Below are 27,099 nucleotides of genomic sequence, written 5' to 3'. Positions count from 1 at the left end.
GTTGTGATTTCTAAAGTCATTTTTATTATTGGCTTGTAATTTTACTGGGCTGATTCCTAGGATATATCTGATAAAGGTCTGTTTTCTAGCTCATTGATGGTTACTTCTAGTGGTGTCCTCATATGGTAGGAGAGGTGGGATCCTTATAAAGGATCCAAGTCCCATTTGTGAGGTGTCACCTAAATATTCTCCCAAGCCTCTGTCACTTTGGGAGTTGTTTTACTGACAGATGAACTAGGGAAAGGAGTAATACTCAGACTTGTGTAACATTTAGAGAATAGGAATTTTACTAGAATTTGTTTAGTTATGGAATTCCCCTTTTATTAAAAATGAGTCCCTTTAATTTATAAAATCTGTTATAAAAGCTGGATCTCCTTTTAGATACCTGCTATTTATACGAAGATCTCCTGAACCTGTCCGCTGTTGTTGTTTCTATCTTGTTTTAGGCTTTGTGCTTAGATACCTATCGCATCTTCTTTGCAGCCATAGTTTCGACATGGATGTTAAATCTCTGCTTTATTCTTGATACAGAAAATAATAATTTTTAGAAGTTGAAAACATTTTTTCAGGAGGTCTAGTTATATTACTCAGTTTGTCCTCTCAGCGTTTTATTCCACTCAGTGTTCTCTTTACGTATTCTGATTATTCTGCTTGTTAATAACCTGCTGTGCCTCCTGGGACCCTACGCCCCGGGACCGTCTTTGTTCCGTCTGTTTGAATTTAGCTTTAAAGTTTGGTGTATGAGGTGGTGGGAACCCTGTGGTGGTTGAAAGCAGAGGAGCTCCATCCATGGCTGTGTGCTGGTAAAGACAGGTACGCCATTAGCTTCCTTCCTGTGCCCCTGCTGTCACGCTTCTGAACTTTAGAGAGACTCGGCCTCTGCATTTGTTTGGGGGTCTGATGGATGTGAACCATTAATGTCTAGTCACTGATGCCCATGTCTTCTCAGAAATCCCATTTTTCTGAATGCTGAGGACCACCCCCAACAGTGACCACTGTTTGTTTTTGCTTATTTGTTTTCTCTTCCTTAGGTCTAGTAGTATCTGTGTATGACTGTTTGTCTCTGCCATAGAGGAGAAAATGGCAGACCCAGTGTTTGCCAAGGAAACCTTCTCAGTTAAACTCAACTCACAGGAGCCACAGCACCCGTGTTTCTGAGAAGTTGCTTATCTTGGAGTTTAGAAATGAAGTTTAAAATAAAAATCCTGCATTGTACTATGTTCAAAAATCTGATGGTTAAAGACTTGATTGCTGACATCATTACTGTCTTATTCAGCTTCCCCAGTGCCCCAGTCTCCAGCTCAAGGAAGAATGGCTTGATAATGACCATGAAAAAACTTTGACAAGTTGATAACACTTTGAAAGTTCTTTTTTTCCCCCTAAAAATATAGGCACAAATTGTTCATCTTAAAAATGTTTTATTGATGCCTTTACATTTGTACATTTACATTACAAACTGAGTAATATAACTAGACCTCCTGAAAAAATGTTTACTGACCAAATTTTCTAAGTGACAATGTTCTCATCTGAACAATTATATATCTGTTTTAAATTATAAGAACAGATGATGGGTAGACTGTACTTGTCCACATTTGGATGTTTGGCAGGCATTTTCTCAAAATAGGAGTAGTAATATACGTCTCTCACTTCAAGAAAAACCTATAGTATTGCTGCCAATAATAAAATTTGAGGTTTTAAGTGAAATGTTTTGTTTTGGAATATTTTTATCTGCTACTGTGAGTTTGGTAGTGCACTCATACTTTCCTCGTGACCAATAGTTTTACTGACCAGTGCCGTTGTCTCCCAGAGTTCTGATGTGTAGTTTCAGAATAGAGTAAATGGTTGGGTGTAGTGAGGGCATCTCCCAGGCCGCAGAACTGACATATAGCATAGAGAAGAATAGATTGCACTCAGCTGTCTCTTATGAGAGGCTTCTATGAAAATAGTTACTTTTCATAAAACATGTTAATGTGCAGTGTTTTTTGTTTAGTTGTTTCTTTTTATTGCTGTTTTGAGACAGAATTTGCATCTGACCTGAAATTGTAGATATAGGTCATGACCTTGAACTCCTACCCTCTTGCCTCTAGCCTTTGGTTTGTCATTTTAAAGGGGTTAATAACTAATGAATTAATCATGAGGATCCTATCTTTATGACTGACCATTTCCCAGTGGCCTCAGATCCTAATACTGTCACATTGGGGTTTAGGATTATTTAAGCTATAACTGTCATTTAAAAAATATTACATAAGCTGGTGTGATGGTATGTACTATAACCCCAGTAGGTCTTGGTAGGAAGAAGGCAAATTCAGGGTTTGTCTAGGCTGTGCAGCAATCTTTGGCCAGCCCAGGCAACTTAGATAGATAGTGTCTCAGACTAACATGTAAAACCTGGTTGAGGCTAGAGAGATGGCTTAGTGGATAAGAACATTTAGTACTTTGCAGAGGACCCAGGTTCAGTTCCCAGGACCCACTTGGCAAGTTACAACCATCCTTAACTCCAGTTCCAGGGGAACTGAGGGAACTGGGCACATATGTGGTATTCATGCATACATGCAGGCAAAACACTTATACACATAAAAAGAAAACAAATCTTTTTTTTAAAAAAGAAGCTGGGAATACAGCTAAATGGTAGAGCACTTTTCAAGCATGCACAAGTCCCTGGGTTCACATTTTCAGTCCTGGCAGGAAATACATTTATGGTAAAATATGTTGACTTTGGAAGAATTACATAATTCAGTAAATAAATATCCAAATGACAAATATGATATACTATCAAATTGTAGGTGAATAGAAGATTCATTCAAAATGTAGGCTAAACAAGGGATTTTACCTGCCCTGCCAACAACATACATGTCCTATACATACACACAATAATAAATACATTTTTTTTTTTGGTTCTTTTTTTCGGAGCTGGGGACCGAACCCAGGGCCTTGCGCTTCCTAGGTAAGCGCTCTACCACTGAGCTAAATCCCCAGCCCCAATAAATACATTTTTAATAAGTGTAATTTATTTGTGCATTATTGTGCTTAGGGAGAAGAGAAGACAGCTACACTAGTTATCAGTAATATTTTCCATTATATTTAGTAAACTTGCTTATTTGTCAAGTTACTATATTGAGCCAGCATTTATTAAATGCCTTTTTTTTTTAACTGAATAAACTTTTTTAAATGAACAAGTGAAAGAAATTCAGGGTTTTGGAGGAATAAGGGAAACAAATATATACAGAGTTACATAAAAAAGCATTTTTCTAAAAGCACAATGATAGTTCAAATTCAATATATACTTATAGATCAGGAATGTTGAGATGGCTATATGAAATCAGTGACTATAGTAAGAGGAGAGTGAATTGATACTCGATTCAGATGTACTTTAGAACTGGTACAAGAGCTGTAGAGATGGCTCAAAGGTTAAGAGCACCGTATGCTCTTTCAGAGGACCCAGGTTTATTTCTCAGCTCATAACTGAAATTCTTGTTCCAGGGAATGTGGTACCCTCACACAGACACATGCAGGGAAAACACAAATGTATATAAAATACAAATAAGTGAATTATGTAAAAAGAACTGCATTGAGGTACTAATGATTGAGAAGGATAATACCTAAGATGTTAGCTGGGAGGCAGGGAATGGATATATTGGCATTCGAAAGATAAGATTGGAGAGATACTGGGCTCATCTAGTTTGATATTTAAGAAGTATTGGTTCATGTTAGTATCCATGTTGTATTTTGTAGAAATCAGTAGAGCCAGAGTATTTGCATGGTTTATAACAAGGTAAGTGGCTCTGATAGGTCAGAGGTTAAGTGCTAAGGCCTAGGGAAGGAGGCGCTTTTAACCCATTCCTGGACTGTAAAGGAACAAGAAATACTTTTAAAAAATAGTAATAAACATCATTAGATTGTATTTCAAGAATTATTAAAAGGAAGAAATGCAATTGTAATTCACCTGAGCTAGACTGGAATGCTTTAAAGAAAAGCTTGATTAAGGAGAAATAACTGTAGTACACTGGTGTGGAGTAGAGTTCAGAGACGGTTTCAAACTGTGCTGTCTTGAAGTAGTTGGTATCTTAGCTTTGACTCGTTCCTTTCTCACTTCCCTCTATTTTCATTTTCATTTTCTTTTTGAGGCAGAGTTTCTCTGTGTAGTCCTGGCTGCCCTGGAACTCACTCTTAGATTAGGTGGGCCTGGATCTCAAAGATCCACTGCCTCTGCCTTTCCAGTGCTGCGATTAAAGACATGTACCACCACTGCCTAGCTTTCTTTCTTTTTTTTTTAAACATTTATTTTATGTATGTGAGTACACTGTCACTGTCTTCAGTCACTTGAGAAGAGGGCTTCGGATCCCATTACAGATGGTTGTGAGCCACATGTGGTTGCTGGGAATTGAACTCAGGACCTCTGGAAGAGCAGTCAGTGCTCTTAACCACTAAGCCATCTCTCCAGCCCCTCATTTTTATTTTTAAAATTTATGTGTATGGATGTTTTGCCTGGATGTATGTCTAAGTGCCACATGTGTACCTGGTGCCCAAGGAGGCTAGACGAAGGTGTGGGGAATTGGAGTTACAGTTTCAAGCCACCCTTTGGATGCTGGTGATCAAACCTGGGTCCTTGGGAAGACTGGCCTATGCCCTGTCTGCAGTGCCCCATCCCTTTTGATCTAGATGACTTCTCTCTTTGATGCTCAGGCTGGCCTCAAACTCATTGGAATCATCCTACATCAGCCGTCAACTGTTAGTATTATAGACATGGGCCACCTTTTCTAGCTGGAGCTGTTCTTTTTGATAGGGGTTTATTATAAAATTCTTAAGGAGATAGAGCATGGTAATTGTATATTATCCAATAAAGAAATTGTCATGAAGCAACATTTATAAGTTGGTGATTTAAAATAAGCAGATGTATAACTTAAAAATTCAGATTTAGCATTTTACTAGATCAATAACTTTCATCTTTGGACCAACTAAATTACTAACATGTCTGATCAATTGAGAGACTTGACTCAGAAACCCAGGGAATGGATCTGGGTCTTCTGTTGAGTTTGAAAACCCAAGACCTACAATATTATTGCCAGGAAACAAGATTCTGTGTCATTCAGGAGTTAGGCATTTATAGAAAGTCTCAACCAGTTGACACCACCTATATTAGAATGTTTAAAAGAATTAACCATGCCTGGCAGTGGTAGCATACACCTTTAATCCCAGCACTCCAGAGGCAGATCTTTGAGTTTAAGGCCAGCCTGGTCTACAGAGCTAGTTTTATGACAGCCAAGGCCACACAAAGAAACCCTGTCTTGAAAAACCTAAAAAACAAAATAAACAGAATGACCAGAGGGAGAAATGATAACATATTAGATGCCATTTAGATTGAGAGGAGACCCCAATTGTGCTCCCATGTTTGAGAAAACAGATTGTCAGATCTTGGTGTTGTAGATAAATTTATCATTTCATTTTTTTCTTTCTTGGTATTATTTGTTGACTAATGGAGCTGCTGGGTTTGACAAACTGAAGGTAGACTCTGTTAGTTGATCTTGGTCAGTTTAGAATGTCATTTGGGATGGTGTCAGAATAAGTCCTGAGGGAGATGAGGGAAGAGATATTCTTGTCTTGAGCAAGCATTAGGATCGTCGTTTTTGCCCCTGGTGTGTGAGTCTTAGTTTGACATCATTGTCCTAATATATAAAATGTGTACTTAAAAACATCGTGTTAGTGTTTACCAAGAGGGTTAAACTAGAAACGTGTGTCTATTATTTTACTTAGTGTCTTGATTTTTAGAAAGGGTGAACTGAAACTATAGAAGGAGATGAATGAAACTGTGCATTGCTGATTAGTATGTGGTAAAATGGCCTGGTACAGATGTAGGCTTAACACAGATGTAATTATATCAGGTTTGTTTTTAACTTGTAAATGCATTGTTTCCTAGGTAAGAAAGCTAAATGCTTGACCATCAGAATACTGGTCCCAAAATAGGGTCCAGACTGTTTTTCAACTTGATACATTTCCTCCTGAAATGTTTCCATTGGGGACTGGAAGAACTGGGATTATTTATAGACTAATGTGCTTTGGACAGGTGCTGTGTTTACATAGATCAGTAGAATTATCAAATGTCCCGAGACCGTCCAGTGTCAGAACAGTTTATTTTATCGTCACCTTTTGTAATTAAAAGACAAGAACAACTGTGTGGATAGACCAAGGGTATCATTTGGGGAGGGTTCCTCTCTTTTTTGGATTATATTTTGTTTTTATTTTTGTTTTGTATTGAGATGGAGTCTCACTGTGCCGCCTACATCTCAGAGGTCTGCAGCATGTGCTGGTATTAGAGATGTGACCACCATGCCTGGCCTTGTCATGACTTTTTTTTTTTAAATAGGATATTTTTTAATTTATTTACATTTCAAATGTTATCCCCTTTCCCAGTTTCCTGTCCATAAACCCCATCCCCTCCCCATCCCTCTTCTTCTATGAGGGTGTTCCCCCATGTCATAAGGTTTTTAAAGACTACTTTTGTGTCATTGCAAAGAAAATATCAGTTCCAAACATTCTCTTTCCTCTCATACTCTTGGTTTCATATGATAGAAATATTTTAAAGAAACTAACCTGTAGAAATATTTATCATGCATTTTTGAGACTCTTGGTAAAATTCTTTTTTCTCCAACATATTTTTATTAATTTTGGTGGAATTTCATATGGTGTGCCCCAATCTCACTTGTTTCCCATTCCCCTAGGTCCACCCTTGCACTCCTCAGCCCTCCCAAAATACACTAAGTCCAATTTGTGTTGCTCACTGCAACATGGTCAACTTCCTGTGTCCAGCCTCTTAGGGATAACTGAGTCCTTTCCCCACTCCCCACCCTGCCAGAAGCCCCGTGAAGAGCTACACTTCATCATCTTTATCACAATTTATTCCTTTAAAGATACCTTTATTTCTTAGATGTACTGTGTTCTGCCTACATGTACCAGAAGAGGGCATCAGATCCCATTACAGATGGTTGTGAGCCACCATGTGGTTGCTGGGAATTGAACTCAGGACCTCTGGAAGAGCAACCAGCGTTCTCTACCTCTGAGCCATCTCTTCAACCCCCTTTATCACAGTTTTTAAAGACTCAACAGCTTCCTCTCTTTATGTCTAAACTGTTTGTTTCTTCTTCTCCTTCCTCTTCCTCCTCCTTCTTTTCTAATTCTTCTTCTTTTGATGGATGGGAGGGATGAGGTTGTCATAGAAGCCTTCAATGTCTCTCATTCTTAGGTGTCTGTAGTCATCAAAATCCTAAATTAACTGTATTGTACTAAAACTGATACTGTGCTAGTTAATATATAACTAGAACTTTGACACATAAAACATTTAACCTTTGTACCACTTTTTTATATTTAAAACTGTTGATATATTAATTAGGCAGCTTTAGAATTGACCCTCCAGTTACTACACTAGGACCACGTTGCTGTAAAGGACATGAAATAAACCAAATAAAACTCTTCTAATCTCTCTATCTTCCCTAGTAAGAGTCTGTTTCTGAAACTTTCATTTCTTCCTTTTCTTTTATTACTTTTTGAAAGCTTTGAGTCTTTTCCATTCAGTGAGGAGATTAGGTACCATAATGTAAAGTGGGTCTTCTTTTCTCTTCTATGTCTTCATCTCTCTCCATGTATAGTCAAGAGCCATCTAAAATTCTAAATTTTCCATATCTTTCTTTTTTGTAACACATTATTCGAAAAAACAGCTTGTGTCTTGAGACATTGGCCTTTTTGTAGTCTTTTTAAAAATTAATTACTTTATTTACACTCAAAATGTTGCCCTCATTCTTGGTCCCCCCCCCCAGAGTTCTTTGCCCATTCTCCCCCTTTTGCCTCTGAGATGGTGCCCCCTCCCAACAATCCACTTCCCTGGAGTATCAAGTCTCTACAGTATTAGGTATATCCTCTCCCACTGAGGCCAGACAAGGCAATCAGTCCTCTGCTACATATGTGCTGGGGAGGTGGAAGGGCTTCGGACCAGCCTGTGTTTGCTCTTTGGTTGGTGGCTTAGTTTCTAGGAGCTCCCAGGGGTCTGGGTTAGTTGACACTGCTGGTCTTCCTATGGGGTTGCCATCCCCTTCAGCTCCTTCAATCCTTTCCCTAATTCTTTCACTTCAGTCTAGTGGTTGGCTCTGTCTCAGTCAGCTGCTGGTAGGGCCTCTCAGAGGACAGCCTTACTAGTCTCCTGTCTGTAAACACAATGTAGAATAATGTTAGGGACTGGTGCCTGCACATGGGATAGAACCCGAGTTTGGCCAGTCACTGCACATCCTTTCCCTCAGTCTCTGCTCCATTTTTGTCTCTGTATTTCTTTTAGACAGAAACAGTTCTGAGTCAGAAATTGTAAAGGTGGATTGGTGATTCCATCCCTCCACTGGGGCCCTGTCTATCTACTAGAGGTCATCTCTTTAGGTTCCATCAATCCACTGTTAGGCATTTTGGCAAAGGTCTCTCACATTCCCAGGTCTTTGGGACTTTCTAGAGTTTCCCTCCTCCCCCAACTCCCCAACCCCAGAAGCTGCATATTTTCATTCATTCATTCTCCTGGCCTTCTGGGCTTCTCTCCTGTCCCCTCCCCCATACCTGATCCTGCCTCTCTTTTCCCTCCTTCTTCCACCCAAGTCTGTCTCTCCCTCTGCCTCCCATGATTATTTTATTCTCCTTTCTAAGTGGGATTGAAGCATCCTCACTTAGGCCTCCCTTCTTGTTAAACTTCTTACGGTCGGTGACTCTTTCACAGTCTTGCATTACATGATTGACAATCTCTTTGTGCATATTCTCTGTGATCATTAGTTCTCATCAGTCCTTTTTTAAAAAAAAAAAGATTTATTTTTTACATCATAGGTATGGTGTATTGGAAGTATGTATATGTGTGGACACAAGTACCTGAGGAGGCCAGAAGAGGGTGTCAGATTCCCTGGAGCTACAGGTACAGGTAGTTGTGAGACACTCAAAGTGGGTACTGTGAACTAAACTCAGGTCCTCTGCAAGAGCAGTAAGTGTTCTCCTTCTATCTTTTCAGTCACCCTGGCTGCCCACCCACCCGCCTGCCTGCCTGCCTGCCTCCCCACCTGCCTGCTTCCCTTCCTTCCTTCCTTTCAGATCATCATATAATTCTTATTTTACCTTTATTTCTATAAAAATGGGGAGGACTATGGGTTCTCTCTGAGACTACCTGCATCTGTTCTTAGTCTACCAAGTTAGCAGTTTCAGATTTGTTCCCAACAATTACACCAAAGAGAAATAAGAATGATGAACTTGGTCATCTAAAGCATTAAAGTATGGTGACAGACACTGAAAGAAAAGAAAACCAAATGTAACATGAGGAGAAAGGCTACAGCAACCTTGGAAGGAGATCAAAGAAGAGCTAAAGAAATGAACCAACCCTGATTTTATTTACCTACTTTATTTATCTTTCTCAAGGACTTGAAGTGGAGGCAGATGTTAGATACAGTAAATACAACATCTTTCTGCTAGTGTGAACTGCCTCCTGGTAGCCCCACATTCAAAAGAACCAGTGACTGTGGGCGAATTCTGGAAGCCCTTTCAGTGGTTTCTCTCAGTCATTTGTCACAGTAAGGGCGAACTTGATGGCGAAAGAAAGTGCATGAAGTCTTTGGGTGATTCTGGGTAAGGATCCCAAAAGATAGCCCGAGACTAGAAACCTAGAGTGCTGACTGGACGCTTCATTTCATAAGCATACTTACTTTTGCAAACTTACAGGAAAATAGAAGACACACATTAAAAACATGGACTTGCATGTAGAACAACCCAGAGAACTCAGAAAATTATGGTGAATGGGTGGGATCTAGTGTAATACAAATGCCTCAACACTGTTTGGTTATATTAGTTAGAAATTTACCTTTTTCTTTCTTTGAACTTGAAGTGCAGATGAGATACAGTGGCCAGGGATCAGTATAATTGACTAGTCTGGCTCAGTAAGTGCTAGGCTAGAGATTAGGGTTCTGCAGTCATATTAGTTGGTAGGCTTCCCTGGGAAGCACCTACAGTGAGTTTTGGTGTTATGGAAATGAACATGCAGGAATGTGGTCAAGAGCTGTGAGTGGTCAAAACTGTGAAATGCATGCAGCCTAGGGTCCATTATCTTAGCAATAAAGATGTTATTCTGTGACCATAAAGTGACCCTGATTCAAACTGAATGAGCCACTCACCTTGACTACTCAGGGAATGTTGTGACTCCTCTCAGTAATGTCTGTTAGAGTGCAGATACACACCAGTTCAGAAGTACATATTGTCAGACAGACTGTGTCTGTTCTGTATTTAATAGTTCAAGTCTATTTGAAAACTGATTAAATAGTGTTTCAAAATGGTTTTAAACAGATTTGAGTATTACATTATGGTTCTCTCTAGACATTTAACTTGTTTAGACTTAAGAAAAATTGATTTCCAATTAACACCAGATTTCATAAGAAAGAAAATATTAGCTAAACAATTCCATCAAGTAGCATGTATTCCAAACAAAACCAGGCACGTCTGTTAATTCTGTTGGGAAGACAAGACTGGGCTTGATCCTATTACTATTTTTTTTTAAACTAGAATAGTTTTGAGTTTAATAAGTCAGTGAAATATAAGTAGGAGGAAAATCCTTTTGAGTCTTTAATTAAGCATTGCTTAGAATTTTATTTCAAGTATGCTTTTTAAAGGATTTATTTATTATTTTGGAATGGTATGGGGCCAGCCCATACCATTAGAGAAGCCCATACCACATAGAGAAGTCCAGGCTAGCCAAAGCTACATAGTGAGACCTTATTTTTAATTTTTTAAATTTATTTTTATGTGTGAGTGTTTTACCTGCATTTACATATATGCATCACTTGCATATATTTCTGAGAAATACTTGGTGCATGAGGAGTTCTGAAGAGGGCATCAGATACCCTAGAACTAGATGGTTGTGATCTGACAGGTGGATTCTGGGAGTTTAACCAAGGTCCTCTGCAAGACAAGTACTTTTAACGCTGGACCATCTTTCCTGCCCCGTCAAGTATGTTTTAAGTACCTTTATTAAATAGTACCACTACACAGAACTTAAAAGTACAGTTCCTGCCCCCATCTCTTTCTGCTTCCGTCTCTCTCCATCTCTGTCTCTCTGTCTCTATCTGTGTGTGTGTCTCTCTCTCTGTGTCTGTCTGTCTGTCTCAAAGTCTTACTCCATTTTATAGAGTCTCACCTGCCTCCGCCTCCCAGTGCTGGAATCAAAGGCATGTGCCACCACACACATGCCATCATGCATGTGTCTTCTAATAGCAGAAATACTTGTGAGAAATGTGTCATCAGGTGATCGAATTGTGCAGATTATTATAAGAGTACTTACATAAGCAAGGAGGACATAGGCCAGTTACTTAATGTAGTCTCTTGATAAAATGAAAAACCCTGATGATTTAGTGAGTCAAGCACTGAGTGTGGGACATGAGCTTGTATCTCCAGAGCTCGTGTGGAGTCGGATGCAGTCAGTGTTCCTATAATCCAGTGTTCCTGTGGCAGGTGAGATGGCAGGCAAGACAGAATGGGTGGAACAGCAGGAGATCCTGTCTCAAAACAGGGAGAAGACAAAGGCAAGGTGCAACACCTGAGATGACTCTACGATACATGAGCACACATGTACTCAGTGTGTGCTCACAGAGATATAAACAACACTCAAGGAAAGTTTTATAGTAAACTTTTACAAGTAGGAAGGCACTCAAATAATGGTAAAAGGTATAGTGCAATAAATGCATAAGCTAGTAGCATATTACCATCAGTGACTATATATTGTGCACAATTCTGATCTATGCCTTCACATGTAATATAGGCAATCTGTTTACATACCACTACCACTAACATAAATGATATGATGTGCCAGGATATTATGTTGGCTTCATTGTCCTTGGGTGATAGTTTTTCAGCTTCATTATAATGTGAAGAAGGGTTGACTGTGGTATATGTGGCCCATCACTGAACAAAGCCTTAATATGTAGTGAATGACTGGTTTGTGGATAGATGATCACTACATTTAATCTTTTATAGCTAGATCTAACAATGGCATCTGATTACTGAAGCATTCTCTTAACTTGGATTCTTCATTTTCTACATTTGTAATATGATAATTAAGATTTTTTAATAATTTGGAACCACAACAGTTTTAAAAACAGACTTTTTTTTTTTCAACACTGTTTTCTGTGTAGCCCTGGTTGTCCTGGAACTTGATTTGTAGACCAGGTTGGCCTCAAACTCACAGAGATCCACCTATTTCCACCTCCCAAATGGAATTAAAGTTGTGTACTACCATGCCCTGGAAAAAAACAGATCTGAAAATAGGAATAAATGATAGATTTTGTTCAGAATTGTTTTATTATGTACCCCCATTGAAATGTTAAAATCTTTATTATAATAAAAATACTGCAAAGGGCTCTAAAGACCATTTAGTTTTAATTCCATCCCTTACATGAAAACTTAAGTATTTCCTGGATGGATGTGGTTACATGGTGTTATTTTCACATCTGCCCATTATATAGCCTTCCAGTCGCAAGTGCTGATGCGACAGGAGACATCAAGGATTTAGAGATGGGCAGTGCAGACACTTGCTTTATCTTCGTAGAGCCTAAAACCTAATGGTGACTTTTTCTTCCTGTTTGAGATAAGAGTCTCACTACATTTCAGGTCCACTTAGAACTCACTGTAGATACCAGGTAAGATTCAGACTTGTAAACCTCTACCTCCATCTCCACTGTGCTAGTTTCCCAGGCACTGTACACCACACGTACGCTCAAGGTCGGACTTTAAGTTACTGTGTGTGCATTACGCTGAGGGGAGTGCATGGGTAGAGGACCACTCTGTGGGATTGGTTTTCTCCTTCTGTCTTTATGTGAGTTTCAGGGATGAAACTCTTGCATGTCAAGCACCTTCACTCACTGAGCATATTATCTCTCTGGTTTCAGCAGTGGCTTTTAAATGCATCCTTCTGTAAAGAAGGAATGTAGGGAGTTTTGTTCCTTTGTAACCTTTCAGACTAGGTTTTTGTTGTTGTTGTTGTTGTTTTTAAATGTAGCCCTGGTTGTCCTAGAACTCCCTGTTGATCAGGCTGGCCTTGAATTCAGAGATCCACTTGCCTCTGCTTCCTGCACTGGTTCAGAACCAGAGTTTTAATAGGAGAATTTCATATAATATATCAGAGTCAGAGAGTGTTGCCTTAAGGTATATGTGTTTTAGCTGACATTTGAAGGATGAATTAGCTAGGAATAGCGGGAAGATTTTCATGATAAAAAAAAAAAGTGTAAGTGAAGATCTGGAGTTGGGAACATGGCACACTGAAGACCTCATACAGTTCTAGTGGGAAAGCATCTGTCCTTTTCTGCAGGACGCTAGCTTGGGTCTGAGTGTTGAGAAATAAGGAACCCTTTAAGGTTGAAGCTGGGAGCACCTCTAGTGATGCTCTCTTCTGTAAGTGATGTAGAGGAGGCAGACAGCAGCACAGTGGAAACAGAGAAGAAAACCTAGGAGCACCACGAGACATCTGGGCCTCCTGTAAGCAAAGAGGAGATAATGAGGTATTGTACATGCAAAGGCAATAAGCAGTAAACATTGGAGCTGTTTAGTACTGCAAGCTGATAAGGCAGAGGAAAATTTGAACTGTCTAGACCTAACCAGGCGTTTTGTAAAACAAAGTATTTGACTTAAATTACTTTGCCTGTTTGTTTCATTCCCCTCTCTGCCCCTTTTTTGTTAGGAATTAGCATCTTAAAATTATAGTCAGATACACTAATACTGTAGTTGCTTGACTTTTGACGAGCTTTTATATTTTTAAGTAAACGTAACAGTAAGATTGAGCTTTTGTTTCTTACAATTTATGGATTTTAACCTATGTAGAAGTTGTGCTCCTATTTGCACAACAGAGACAGCTCTGAGTTATCCCTTTGTAGTTGCACACATCTGCACATAATCCCATCAGCCACCGAGGTTGTTCATTACTAGTTTTGTAGGAATAACGTCGAGCAGAGGAGTACAATATTTAATTCCAATTCTTGCACCTTTCATACAGCTTAACTCCTTTGAGGTTTGGATGGGAGCTTACAGCAGTAACTCAGCGTGTGTAGTTGTCACAGCATCCCATTGATCCACTTACCCGCTGAAGGACATTCGGTTGTTTTGAGTTTTCAGTGGTTGTGAATAAGGCTACTTTAAACATTTATATGCGTGTCTTTATAGGAATTAATCTTATTTCCCTGGATAGTCAGGCATGAGAATGCTTGGTCATTTGTTGAGTATATGTTTAGTAGGTTTTGTTGTTGTTTCTAATCAGAGTCTCACTGTGTAAATGCTACCAGGCCCACAGCTATTTAGACCAGGCTGGCCTTGAACTCAAGGAGATCAACTACTCTGACTCTCAAGTGCTGGATTAAAGGTGTTCTCATCCATGAGCTCAGGAAAGCCACCCTTTGCTGCCCCGTGGCAGTGAGCTGAGCGCTCTGGTCTGCTGATGCTCACTTGTCCCAGGCACCACAGCCCAGTGAAGCATTGCACTACTCCTCTTAGGATTTCAGCAGTCTGGAGCAGTGCTTTCTGGGGTAAATGAATGATTTTTAAACAGTTCAAGAAAACTTAGACAGTTTTCAGGCTATTCAATGTTTTACATTTAATTAAAAAAAAATCCTTAAAGTCTGTCTAGGACTCTCTGGTTAAGAGTACATTTTGGTGGTGTCTTTGATTTTGTGTGTTTAATTTTTTTTTGGATACTCATTTGCATAGGTTTTGTCTTTTTCCAAAGAATTCATATTCTTTTGCTTACTTGAAATCATATTAATGCTCTATATCTTATTACCTACTTTTTAAAAACCGGGTGCTTTCTAAACATTAAGCAAAAGATCTGATTTTATGGAAGAGTCAGTGAAGGTAAGAATCTCAGCCCTTCGTACTTGAGTACGCCCTTCCATTTTGTATTTTATTAACTTAAGATCAATCAATGAAGCAAAAAGTAGGATTAAGTACCTTCTCTTCTCAAATTAAGGACAATCTTGATTGGAACAACTATGTTCTGTTTTAGGCCTTATCAGATATAAATACATGCTCACACATCAGTCTTCTACAAAGAATCTGGGAGCCAGGGGTTATATAGTCCTATGTCTTTGGCAGAAGTTGCCTAACCATGGACATTAAGCTCTTAATTTGAACTTCTCTACACACAAACAGATTCACTTGGTGACAGAAACTTAACCCAGAGGTAGATATCAATTCTTCTGCATGGATTCAAGGCTTATGTATATTCAGGTTTGGCAGTAAGGTGTGCTCTTTTACTGGAAAGCTGAATGACCAAGTAAAATGAAGGTCACTGAAAGGTTATTATGGCAGCACATAGAATGGAGGATGAATGAGTGCGAACAGCAAGCAGGAAAGAACATGTCCACTCTGTCCCTAGCAGTGTGGTCGGTGAAGCGCCTTCAGAGAAAGCGTGTCGATAGTCTGAGGTGAGGTGGGTCCTTACCCCATTGAACCCTGTCTGGTCTGGGTGGCTCTGTCACTTCGCCAGCAGTGTCTTCAGGCACCTTTGCTGTCAGTCCTTTGCGTCAGTGCTCGTTACACTCGCAGGGGTTTCCTCCATGTTGTCAGCTCCTGAACATTCTCCTTGCTCTTTCTTAGTTACACATTTAGTGAGATGGTAGCTGAAACACAGCATCACAGACTCACTAACTTAAACAATATACATTTATCTGTCACAGCATCACAGACTCACTAACTTAAACAATATACATTTATCTATCTGTCACAGTTTTGGATGCTGAAGTCCAAGATCTCAGGGTACCAGAAGTGGCTGGGTTCTAGTGAAGTAAGTCTCTCTTCTTGGTTATGTCGTCACATGACATGTCCTTGGTTTGTGCCAGCAGAGAGTAATTTTATTTTTCCTGTTTTCTAATGTGAGTTCTATCCTTTTGATCTTACCCAAACCCAATTAATTGCAAAGGCCCCACTTCTAAATCATATATTGGGGTTTGGAGTTCAACAATTGAATCTTTGGTGGGCAAGGCCCCAGCACTTTTAGGCATTCTGTACTATGAGGCTCAGTGTCTTTACCTTCTACTAGTCATAATGACTTTCTAAAATTGCTTCAGACTTTATTATTAGTCTAGCCTAGTCTCATTCCTCTTAGTTCTTCCTACTCACATCCTTCAGTTTCTCCTTCATACCTCAACTGCAATGTCATGTCCTCTGCAAGACTTGCCTGAACTCTTCATTATGGGTTAGCGCCTTTGGGCATGTGTTCTCCTGTCCTGCGCTTTTCTTCCATTACTAAAAGCTCTTCTGATTACTTACTTAGTGTATGTTTTCTCTTAAAGTACAGGGACTGAGTTTGTTTTCTCAATCACTGTGTCCCTAGTCAGCAGGGCCGTGCTTGGCACATAACCAGCATTTGTGGGTAGGAGGAAGCCTGTTATTATTTGCTTGTGTATACTAATCATTCATGTGTACAAAGCTTCTCCTCACATGGATAGGATTTCCAAAATGGAATAGATGATCTTCCACACTGTTTATAATGTGCTGGCAATATAATATCCATTATTCTTTCAAGAAATATAATATTTATCTCTCTAGTAACCATATAACACTTATCAAAGGATTTATGAATGAGTTTGGAGAAGGAGCTCCATCCATTTCAATATAAGATTCATTTTCCAATCCTCAGCGATGCCATTTTATGTTTAATATTTGTAAATATTAATATTGTTTTGATGTAGTACATTCTAATAATTGTGTTAGCTCAGTGTAAAAGAAATTTTAATATTTAAAACATAGTAAAAAAGTTTTGGTATTCAAATTTTAATTCATATGAATATTTAATACCCAGGAAATATGATGGTTCAGTAAATGACTAAATGTAAAAATATATTAACATAAAATTTGTAATCTAAATAGAGTGGAAATATAAGTTCAAGAAGACAATATATATGGATTTTAGTTCTAAAGGATTGTTTTCATGTGTCTGGCAAGTGCTATGGGTGTTTATGCAGTACTGACTGTTGACACAAGGCCTTAGGCTTGCATGGCAAGTACTCTGCTGCTGATCTGTGTCCCTAGTCCTTTTATTTATGTACTTGAAAGTAACAGTGAATTTTGGTAATAGTGGTGAAATTACTGTGGCATTTAAAGTCCATTATATCTTTTCTCCAGTGTTATTTTAATCACAATCCAACAGAAATTACATTGTTGCTAACTACTTAAATGTGTTAAAAATCCTTTGTCTTAGCTTAGAAATGTGGAAAATATATCCAGAAATCTCTTAGGGGTTACAAGAGTAAAAAACTTGTGAACGTCACTTGGCTCACCAGCTCATTTTACTGTCAAGTGACGCCGTTTGGGATATATTTGTCAATATTTTCACATGGGATACTTGTTCATTTAGCAGACATTAGGCACACATTTATTAACATAATTAATATTTTACATTGTATTAAAGCTACTACAGATGAGATTAATTTCATTCGTTACATATCACTAGTATGATTTCAAAGACTTTTTGGTCTGTGTTCTGCCAAGAATATTTAAAACCACATTTGGTTAAAACTTTATGTGATAAAACCTCAAAGACAGACTCAGCTCAGAGATTCCTGTTTAGAGCCACAGAAGCCAGGCAGAATTCAGATCGGATTGCACAAATTAGCAATTTAAATTATGGAATAAAAAAGTTGAAAATAAGAATTTTTGAGATTACCTATTCAAATTCTACCCTTTTAAAGAGAGAATATAGAGAATTATTAAATGCTTAGGCAATGGACAACAAAGACTGTTGTGAAAAATATTGATTTTACCTGTAAAACAGCTCTTAATTTGCAGTAAAGAGAGGATTTATTCTGTGTGGTTACATTGAGAAAAGAAACTGATAAACGGTTCGTTGACAACAGTCCGGTTACCTGCACCCCAGCCCCGCCCTGGAGAGTGGCTTGTGAACCGCTCCACTTCCATAGTCTCCCTCATGATATTTTCTGTGCTGTGCCTGATTGGTCTTCCCTAGCGCTCATTTAGAAAACGTATCTGCTCATAATTACCCCTCTGTGGTAATCATTTTTCTCAAAAAGAAAGCTAGTCTTCTTGAAGTCCTGCCTGGTCAGGCCCCGCTTGCCTCCTAGCTTCCACAAGCACTGTGGTTCCCTGGTCTCCTCACAAACTCATCTCGCAGATTCACTTTATCATCTCTTAGATGCTGCCCCAGTGACTGACTAAATATACTGCAGATTTCGTCTCTGAGGACACTTCTTTAGAGACCCCATGTCTCTCTCCAGTCCTTTTAGACTTGATGTGGTCTCACTCCTGGAGCTCTTTTAGTTTGTTTTTCTCTTTTTTCTTTTCTTCAAAAATCAATACTGACATCACTTGGCATCTTTTCCCTAAGTAGGCTGTACTCTCTGAGAGCAGAGTTAATACGGTTTGCTCATCACACCCACCACATTGCTTGGTGTGTAGGAGGGACCTAGTATTGTTGAATGAATAACTCCCAGTCGATTCCCATTTCTACTACACCAGTGACTTTAGAGTAACATTTTTATCTTTGGAATCTTATTTGCAATATGCTTTTTATAATTTATCCTCCCATCTGTGGATGTAGTGTAGTTTCTGGGAAAAAATAGAATTTCAAGTTAGTTATTTCTAGTTAAAAATTTCACACTCTTAAAAACTCCAACTAGTTTTCTTAAAAGCATGAAACCAGTAACACTAAGTATTCTTCCTATTTTTGATTGTCATATATAAAATTTTTAAAGCTTTCTCATAAGAATAAACTAAGAGATTACATGTAAACTACAATGAAAATGCAGAGGTAGTCATGGTGACATTAAAGTTAATGCCTCCAGAAGGAGTATTCTCTAGGGTACTGACCTTGGAGACTTCCTCAGGACTGCATTGTTAGTGTAACCCCGGACAGCAATAGCCCAAGTACCCTTCACTAGTTTAGAAAAGCTTTCTTGCTGTAAAACAGTTTTTCAGCCTCACACATTTGGAGGCATTGTTTGCAAGGGCAGGGAAAGATTGCTGTCTTAGACACTGAAGGATATTTTGGCAGTATTCTTGGCTTCTACCCATTAGAATATAGAAATTAGAATATAGAAACCTGTTAAGTCAATTGTGACAACCAAAAAGTTCTCTAGAAAGCAGATCTTCCACTACTGAGAATAATACCTTTAGTACACACACACACACACACACACACACACACACACACACACACACACACACACACACAGAGAGACAGACAGACAGAGAGAGCACAAGCGAGAGAGAGAGAGAGAGAGAGAGAGAGAGCGCGCAGGAGGTGAGTGCGAGAAGGCTCTGCAGATAAAGATGATCACTTCCAACCAGTGAGCCTGACTTGGGTTCTTGAAACCCCTATGATACAAGGAAAGAACCAACTCCCTAAGTTGTATTCGCCAGTTCCAGCTTGCTTCAGAGGTCCTTTTTCTGTCTCCTAGCCGCTGTGGTAAAAAGCAAAATAAATTGTCATAATATTAATATAATTTCAACATCTACATTTCAGAAATAATATATGGAGCACATGCTGGTAATATGTTTGACATTGGACTTAAATGATGGAGGCAAAGTCCTTAGCCTAGGTATCTCACAAATCTGGAAATTAGGACTGTTCTTTGTATAAGAATATCATGAAACACCAGAAAGGAAATGGAATTCACAGAAGCTGTGAGTTGTGGTTGAGAGGTTTGGTGTTGATCTAGCTAACCCAGGTACTGCATTAAAAGAGTAAATGATATCTCTTTGGTATAAAATTAAAGTATTCCTTAGAGTGGTTGCAAAGCACTTGATTTCTGAGCAGCGGTAGTTGTTTGCCTTGATTGAAATTCTTAGAGAGCATGGCCAGCTGGGTGAAACATTGTTTGTCACCCACCATTGTGAAGTAGGTATAAGACAATTGTAGAAATGTAGAAATCAGGTTCTCTATATCAGCATAATTGACTGCTTAACCCAGAGGAATGCTCTCTGAATTTTTATCAGTTCTCAATTTTTTTTGCACACTTCACTTTTTCCTGTTATGCTAATGCTAATCAGCAAAAGATATATTGCTATGTCTTACCAAGATTTGTACTTTTTTTCATGCTAGCTCTCATTGAATTAAGCTTAGGGCTTATGTGTTTGTGTTGGGGGGGTGTGATTAATTATCAAGCTTAGGACACATTTGACTCATTTTATTAAGTCTGCTCAGGCTGCTATTACAGAAGGTCACAGGCTAGATGGTATAAGAAAAAGACATTTATTATCTCATCATTCTAAAGGATCAAAGATGAAGATCAAAATACCACAAGGGTTGGATTCTGGTGAAGCTTCTTGGCTTCAAGAAACAATCCTTAGCATTGCCTTTCCACTGTGTGTTGGGGGAAGGAGAGAGTTCTCCAGTGCCGCCTCCTCCTTTTTTAATTGGATATTTTTTATTTACATTTCAAATGTTATTCCCTTTCCCCATTTCCCATCTATAAGCCCCCATCCCCTCTCCCTCCCCAGCCACTTCCCTTCCCGCCTCCCCACCCTGACATTCCCCTACACTGGTGGGTCCAGCCTTGGCAGAACCAAGGGCCTCTCTTCCCATTGGTGCCCAACAAGACCATCCTCTGCTACATAAGCAGCTGGAGCCATGAGTTTGTCCATGTTTACCCTTTGGATGATGCTTTAGTCCCTGGGAGCTCTGGTTAGTTGGCATTGTTGTTCTTATGGGGTTGCAAGCCCCTTCAGCTCCTTCGGTCCTTTCTCTAATTCCTCCAACGGGAACCCCATTCTCAGTTCAACGGTTTGTTGCTAGCATTCGCCCCTGTATTTGACACACTCTGGCTGAGCCTCTCAGGAGACAGCTATATCAGGTTCCTATCAGCATACACTTCTTGACTTCATCAATACTGTCTGGGTTTGGTGGCTGTATATATATGGGCTAGATCCCCAGATCGGGCAGGCTCTGAATGGCCATTCCTTCAGTCTCTGCTCCAAACTTTGTCTCCATATCCCCTCCTATGAATATTTTTGTTCCTCCTTTTAAGAAGGCCTGAAGTATCTGCACTTTGATTGTCCTTCTTCTTGAGCTTCAGTGTGTTTTGTGGATTGTATATCTTGGATAATCTGAGTTTTGGGCTAATATCCACTTATCAGTGAGTGCATACCATGTTTACTTTTTTTGTGATTGGGTTACCTCACTTACGATGATATTTTCTAGTTTCATCCATTTGCCTATAAACTTTACGAAGTCATTGTTTTTGATAGCGGAATAGTAATTCATTGTGTAGATGTACCACACTTTCTGTATCCATTCCTCTGTTGAAGGGCATCTGGGTTCTTTCCAGTTTCTGGCTATTATAAATAAGGCTGCTACATGAAACTCAAGAAGGATGACCAAAATGTGAATGCTTCGTTCCTTCTTTAAAAGGGGAACAAGAATACCCTTGGGAGGGAATAGGGAGGCAAAGTTTAGAACAGAGACTGAAGGAACACCCATTCAGAGCCTGCCCCACATGTGACCCATACATATACAGCCACCCAATTAGACAAGATGGATGAAGCAAAGAAGTGCAGGCCGACAGGAACTGGATGTAGATCTCTCCTGAGAGGTACAGCCAGAATACAGCAAATACCTAGGCAAATGCCAGGAGCAAACCACTGAACTGAGAACAGGACCCCCGTTGAAGGATTGAGAGAAAGGACTGAAAGAGCTTGAAGGGGCTTGAGACCCCATATGAACAACAATGCCAACCAACCAGAGCTTCCAGGGACTGGGCCACTATCCAAAGACTATACATGGACTGACCCTGGGCTCCAACTGCATAGGTAGCAATGAATAGCCTAGTAAGAGCACCAGTGGAAGAGGAAGCCCTTGGTCCTGCCAAGACTGAACCCCCTAGTGGATGTGATTGTTGGGGGGAGGGCGGTAATGGGGGGAGGATGGGGAGGGGAACACTGATATAGAAGGGGAGGGACAGGGGTTAGGGGGATGTTGGCCTGGAGGCTGGGAAAGGGAATAACAATTGAGATGTAAATAAGAAACACCCAATTTAATAAAGATGGAGGAAAAAAAAGAATGTTTGCAAAATAAAAAAAATAAATAAGGCTCCTATGAACATAGTGGAGCATGTGTCTTTGTGGTATGTTGGAGGATCCTTTGGGTATATTCCCAGGAGTGGTATAACTGGGTCCTAAGGTAGTGCAATGTCCAATTTTCTGAGAAACATCCAGATTGATTTCCAGAGTGATTGTACCAGCTTGCAATCCCACCAACAATGGAGGAGTGTTCCTTTTTCTCCACATCCTCACCAACATCTGTTGTCACCTCAGATTTTTATCTTAGCCATTCTGAGTGGTATGAGGTGGAATCTCAGGGTTGTTTTGATTTGCATTTCCCTGAGAACTAAGGATGTTGAACATTTCTTTAGGTGCTTCTCAGTCATTAGGTACTACCCCATTTTTTAATAGGGTTATTTGGCTCTCTGGAGTCTAAGTTCTTGAGTTCTTTGTATATATTGGATATTAGCCCTGTATCAGATGTGGGATTGGTAAAGATCTTTTCCCAATCTGTTGGTTGCCGGTTTGTCCTAATGACAGTGTCCTTTGCCTTTCAGAAGCTTTGCAGTTTTATGAGGTCCCATTTGTCAATTCTTAATCTTGGAGCATAAGCCATTGGTGTTTTGTTCAGGAAACTTTCTCCAGTGCCCATGTGTTCAAGGCTCTTCCCCACTTTTTCTTCTATTAGTTTCAGTGTATCTGGTCTTATGTGGAGGTCCGTGATCCACTTAGACTTAAGCTTCGTACAGGGCTATAAAAATGGATCAATTTGCATTCTTCTACATGCTGACCTCCAGTTGAACCAGCACCATTTGTTGAAAATTATTATCTTTCTTTCCAGTGGATGGTTTTAGCTCCTTTTTCAAGGGTCAAGCAACCATAGGGGTGTGGGTTCATCTCTGGGTCTTCAATTCTATTCCATTGATCTACCTGCCTGTCTCAGTACCATTACCATACAGGTTTTATCATTATTGCTCTGTAATACTGCTTGAGGTCAGGGATGATGATTCCCCCAGAAGTTCTTTTATTGTTGAGTATAGTTTTCGCTATCCTGGGTTTTTTTGTTATTCCAAATGAATTTGCAAATTGCTTTTTCTAACTCTATGAAGAATTGAGTTGGAATTTTGATGGGGATTACATTGAATCTGTAGATTGCTTTGGCCTTTTTTACTTTATTAATCCTGGCAATCTATGAGCATGGGAGGTCTTTCCATCTCCTGAGATCTTCAATTTCTTTCTTCAGAGACTTGAAGTTCTTACCATACAGATCTTTCACTTGCTTGGTTAGAGCCACACCGAGGTATTTTATGTTATTTGTGACTATTGTGAAGGGTGTCATTTCCCTAATTTTTTTCTCGGCCTGTTTATCCTTTGAGTAGAGGAAGGCTACTGATTTGTTTGAGTTAATTTTATATCCAGCCACATTGCTGAAGTTGTTTATCAGGTTTAGGAGTTCACTGGTGGAATTTTTGGGGTCACTTAAATATACTAACATATCATCTGCAAATAGTGATATTTTGACTTCTTCCTTTCCAGTTTGTATCCCTGTGACCACCTTTTGTTATCTGAATGCTCTGGCTAGGACTTCAAGTACTATATTGAATAGGTAGGGAGAGAGTGGACAGCCTTCTCTAGTCTCTGATTTTAGTGGGATTGCTTCAAGTTTCTCTCCATTTAGTTTGATGTTGGCTACTGGTTTGCTGTATATTGCTTTTACCATGTTTAGGTATGGGCCTTGACTTCCTGATCTTTCTAATACTTTTAAATGAAGGTGTTTGGAACTTTTGTCAAATGCTTTCTCAGCACTTAATGAGATGATCATGTGGTCTTTTTTTCTTTGAGTTTTACATAGTGGATTATGTTGATAGATTTCTGTATATTAAACCATCCCTGCATTCCTGGGATGAAGCCTACTTGATCATGATGGATGATCGTTTTGATGTGTTCTTGGGTTCGGTTTGTGAGGATTTTATTGAGTATTTTTGAGTCGATATTCATAAGGGAAATTGGTCTGAAGTTCTCTTTCTTTATTGGGTCTTTGTGTGGTTTAGGGATAAGAGTAATTGTGGCTTCATAGAAGGAATTGGGTAGTGTTCCTTCTGTTTATATTTTGTGGAATAGTTCGGACAGTATTGATATGAGGTCTTCTATGAAGGTTTGATAGAATTCTGCACTAAACTCATCTGGTCCTGGGCTTTTTTTGGTTGGGAGACTTTTAATAACTGCTTCTATTTCTTTAGGAGTTAAGGTTTCTTCTAGTCCTAGGGCTGAGGAGATAGCTGCCAGGTTAAGAGTGCGTACTTCTCTTGGAGAGCACCTGATTGCTGGATAAGTGGAGTAAGAAGATGATGAACCATACGTAGGTGCTTTGGTCCTGGACCTCTTACCTTTTTTGTTTAAGGCCTGTCAGACAATATTGGAGGACAGCTTTAGAAAGAATGAAAAAGCTTCAGAGTATGCAGACTCTTTGGGGGGCTTTATCCACCAAGGCACAGTGATATCTGTCAGTCCTAGGAGAGCCTTCTCCCCACCCCTGCCCCTCTTTTTAGCAATAATAAAATTAAGAACACTCAGTTGAAATCTACAGATTTCTGCTTCCTCTTTACAGTTCTCCTTGGTCTATTACAAAAATGCCCAACTCAGCAGCAGGCACATTCTGCTATTGGTCAGGACACCCTGATTCATGGGAGAACTGTGTTTGTCATTCCCACCATTGATTTGGACCACACAACCCATCCAGGCTTCAGCCAGAGCATCAGCAGTTACTCCCGTGGCCATTCGGGAGAGAGTACAAAACTTGTGTTCATGGTCCTTGTTAATGAGTTTCTGATGGTTGGTGGCTAGGAAGGAGATACTCAGCCTTATCTGACATAACTGACCCCCTTAGAGGCGTATAACTAACTGGACCCATATCTCTTCCTGTTCATTATTAAAAAAAGATGAGTGATAGCTGTACAGATAACATTCTTTGTGCAGATTCCTTTAGAGTGTTTTTTCTATGAGTAGGATTGAGCATACTGAACATTTTGATAACTACTGCCAAACTATCTTCTTATAGAGACTACAGATTCACATAGCTATCGACGGGGTGCGAGAGTGTTGATTTACCCTTATCATTGCCAAAGCGATATTACTATTTTAAAATCACTCCCAATCTGACGGTGAGATTACATTTTATATTTTTTTAGATCTTGAATTTATTTGGAATTTTGATGTTGAGTCTCTTCAGTTTTTTTCAGGAGGGGGGTGGCTGCTTGTCATTTTTCTATGAAGTGCTTTAATTGGCAGATTTTATTAAGAAATTAAAAATCATTTTACTATTGACTTATAAACATTTTTTAAAATAAATTTTGCATGGGTGTTGGGGATCTGAACTCAAGTGTTCTTACTTGCCAAACCATTTCCCCACTCTGAGTATAAATTTTGAATATAAATCTTTTATCAAATGCTGCACATATAAAATTCCCTCTCCTGCTTCTTTTTTGACTGCACTTACGGCATTTTTAAAATGAGATAGTTCATTTTGTAGACATGTTAATCATTTATTTATGATTTCCGTATTTTGTGTAGTATAATCTATTCTTTTATGTGCAAGTCTGTTTGGGTCTATGTTCTGTCATTTCCTAACCTTCGACCAGTGGTTTGCCTCCACTTCCTGTATGTAGCAAGTCTTTGGAATCCAAGAGGACAGTGGCAGCAGCGTTCATTGATTTCTTCTGCACAGCTGACCTGGTTATTGTTACTTCCGGTGTCTCTTCTTGGCTCTCAGCTCTGACTTCCCTGTGTTGCTGAAGTCTTACTGTATTCTGTTCCGATTTGTGGCCTTTAAGTTGTGTGTGAGTAGAGATAACAAACTGCTGTACTTTAGAATAGCCATTGAAGTAAACAAACAGAATGTTCACAATTAATGCATAGGCAGATGTTTTTGTTTCCAAGTTCTTGGCAATATGTTACACAGTTGATGTTCCTGAATATGTAACTTCTATATAAACTTTAATGTGTTTAAGATTATTGTTAAGAATAGAAGCTAGATTTAAGTTTCCTTGCTGGACTTTGCTACGTTCATTCATTGTAATGTTAGTAGAAAAGTGCAGAAAGTATAACCGAGCCCTCACTGCTCTGGTGATTTCTTTAACAATAGGTAGTAAAATTAAAATGAAAAATATAGGAAAATAATTTATTGCTCTTATTTTCAATTAGCTGGAGCAAAATGCTAGCTATTCCAAGCATAGCATCTGTCACCATGGAATTTCCTTAACTCAGGGTCAGCTTCCTTAAAAAGCTGGGGTGGGCTTTATGCTTTGAGAAGATGATTCTCAGTGGCCTTGAGCAGCTAGCCTTGTTATACCTTAATTGCTACGTTTACATGAGAATATAAAGTAGCCGTGTATTTCTGAAGAATCAATACAACATTCCAGAGTTATGCTTAGATTTAAGTTAAATAAATGGATTCGATAACCTTTTAAAAAGTTCTTTTATTGTATTTATTATTGGGGGGGGGCACTTGCCACCATGTAGAGAGCTTGGAAGAGTCTGTTCTCTCTCCACTTGGTACCACAGGAACTATCAGTCTTGGTGGCCAGCACCTCTGCCCACTGAGGCATCTCACTGATCAGATATGACTGGCAATCCTTTAAAACTGTCAGGCTCTTTTATCTCTCTTTAAAGTATTTCTAGTGCTCTGTGTGTGTGTTTGTGTGTGTGTGTGTGTGTGTGTGTGTGTGTGTGTGTGTGTGTGTGTGTGTGTGTTAGGTGCATTGTGTTTCCTGTTTCCTAGGGAAATACAATTTCATTAGTTTTTACCCAGGTTGAATATTTAAAGGTTTCTGGGATTGCACTAACATTCTAAGGGTCTTGGGGATGGAAAGGAGCCTATTCTTTTTCTATACATCGTAAGTTAAGGTACTATTCTAGGTCCAAACATGGAAAGTTTCTGTATTTTGGTTAGCATCCAGGAAGTCTAGTCAAATCTCACATGGAAAAAAAAAATGGTCTTGGATGCCCCTGAAGCTCTTTATTTTGCATTTCCACATAGTTTGTTGGTCTAGGACGAAACTCACAAAGTAT

General features: G+C 39.3%; 1 protein-coding gene across 2 annotated transcripts in view; it reads left to right on the top strand.

The window, feature by feature from the left end:
- Window positions 1-27,099, top strand: part of Xpr1 (xenotropic and polytropic retrovirus receptor 1) — a 144,733-nt gene that overhangs the window by 46,003 nt on the left and 71,631 nt on the right. The window lies entirely within an intron of this gene.

This window comes from Rattus norvegicus, chromosome 13 (genome assembly GCF_036323735.1).
Source record: "Rattus norvegicus strain BN/NHsdMcwi chromosome 13, GRCr8, whole genome shotgun sequence".
In the NCBI taxonomy this organism is placed as follows: Eukaryota; Metazoa; Chordata; class Mammalia; order Rodentia; family Muridae; genus Rattus; species Rattus norvegicus.
The sequence above is the reverse complement of the archived record's forward strand: the minus strand, read 5'-3'. Positions and strand labels throughout refer to the sequence as shown.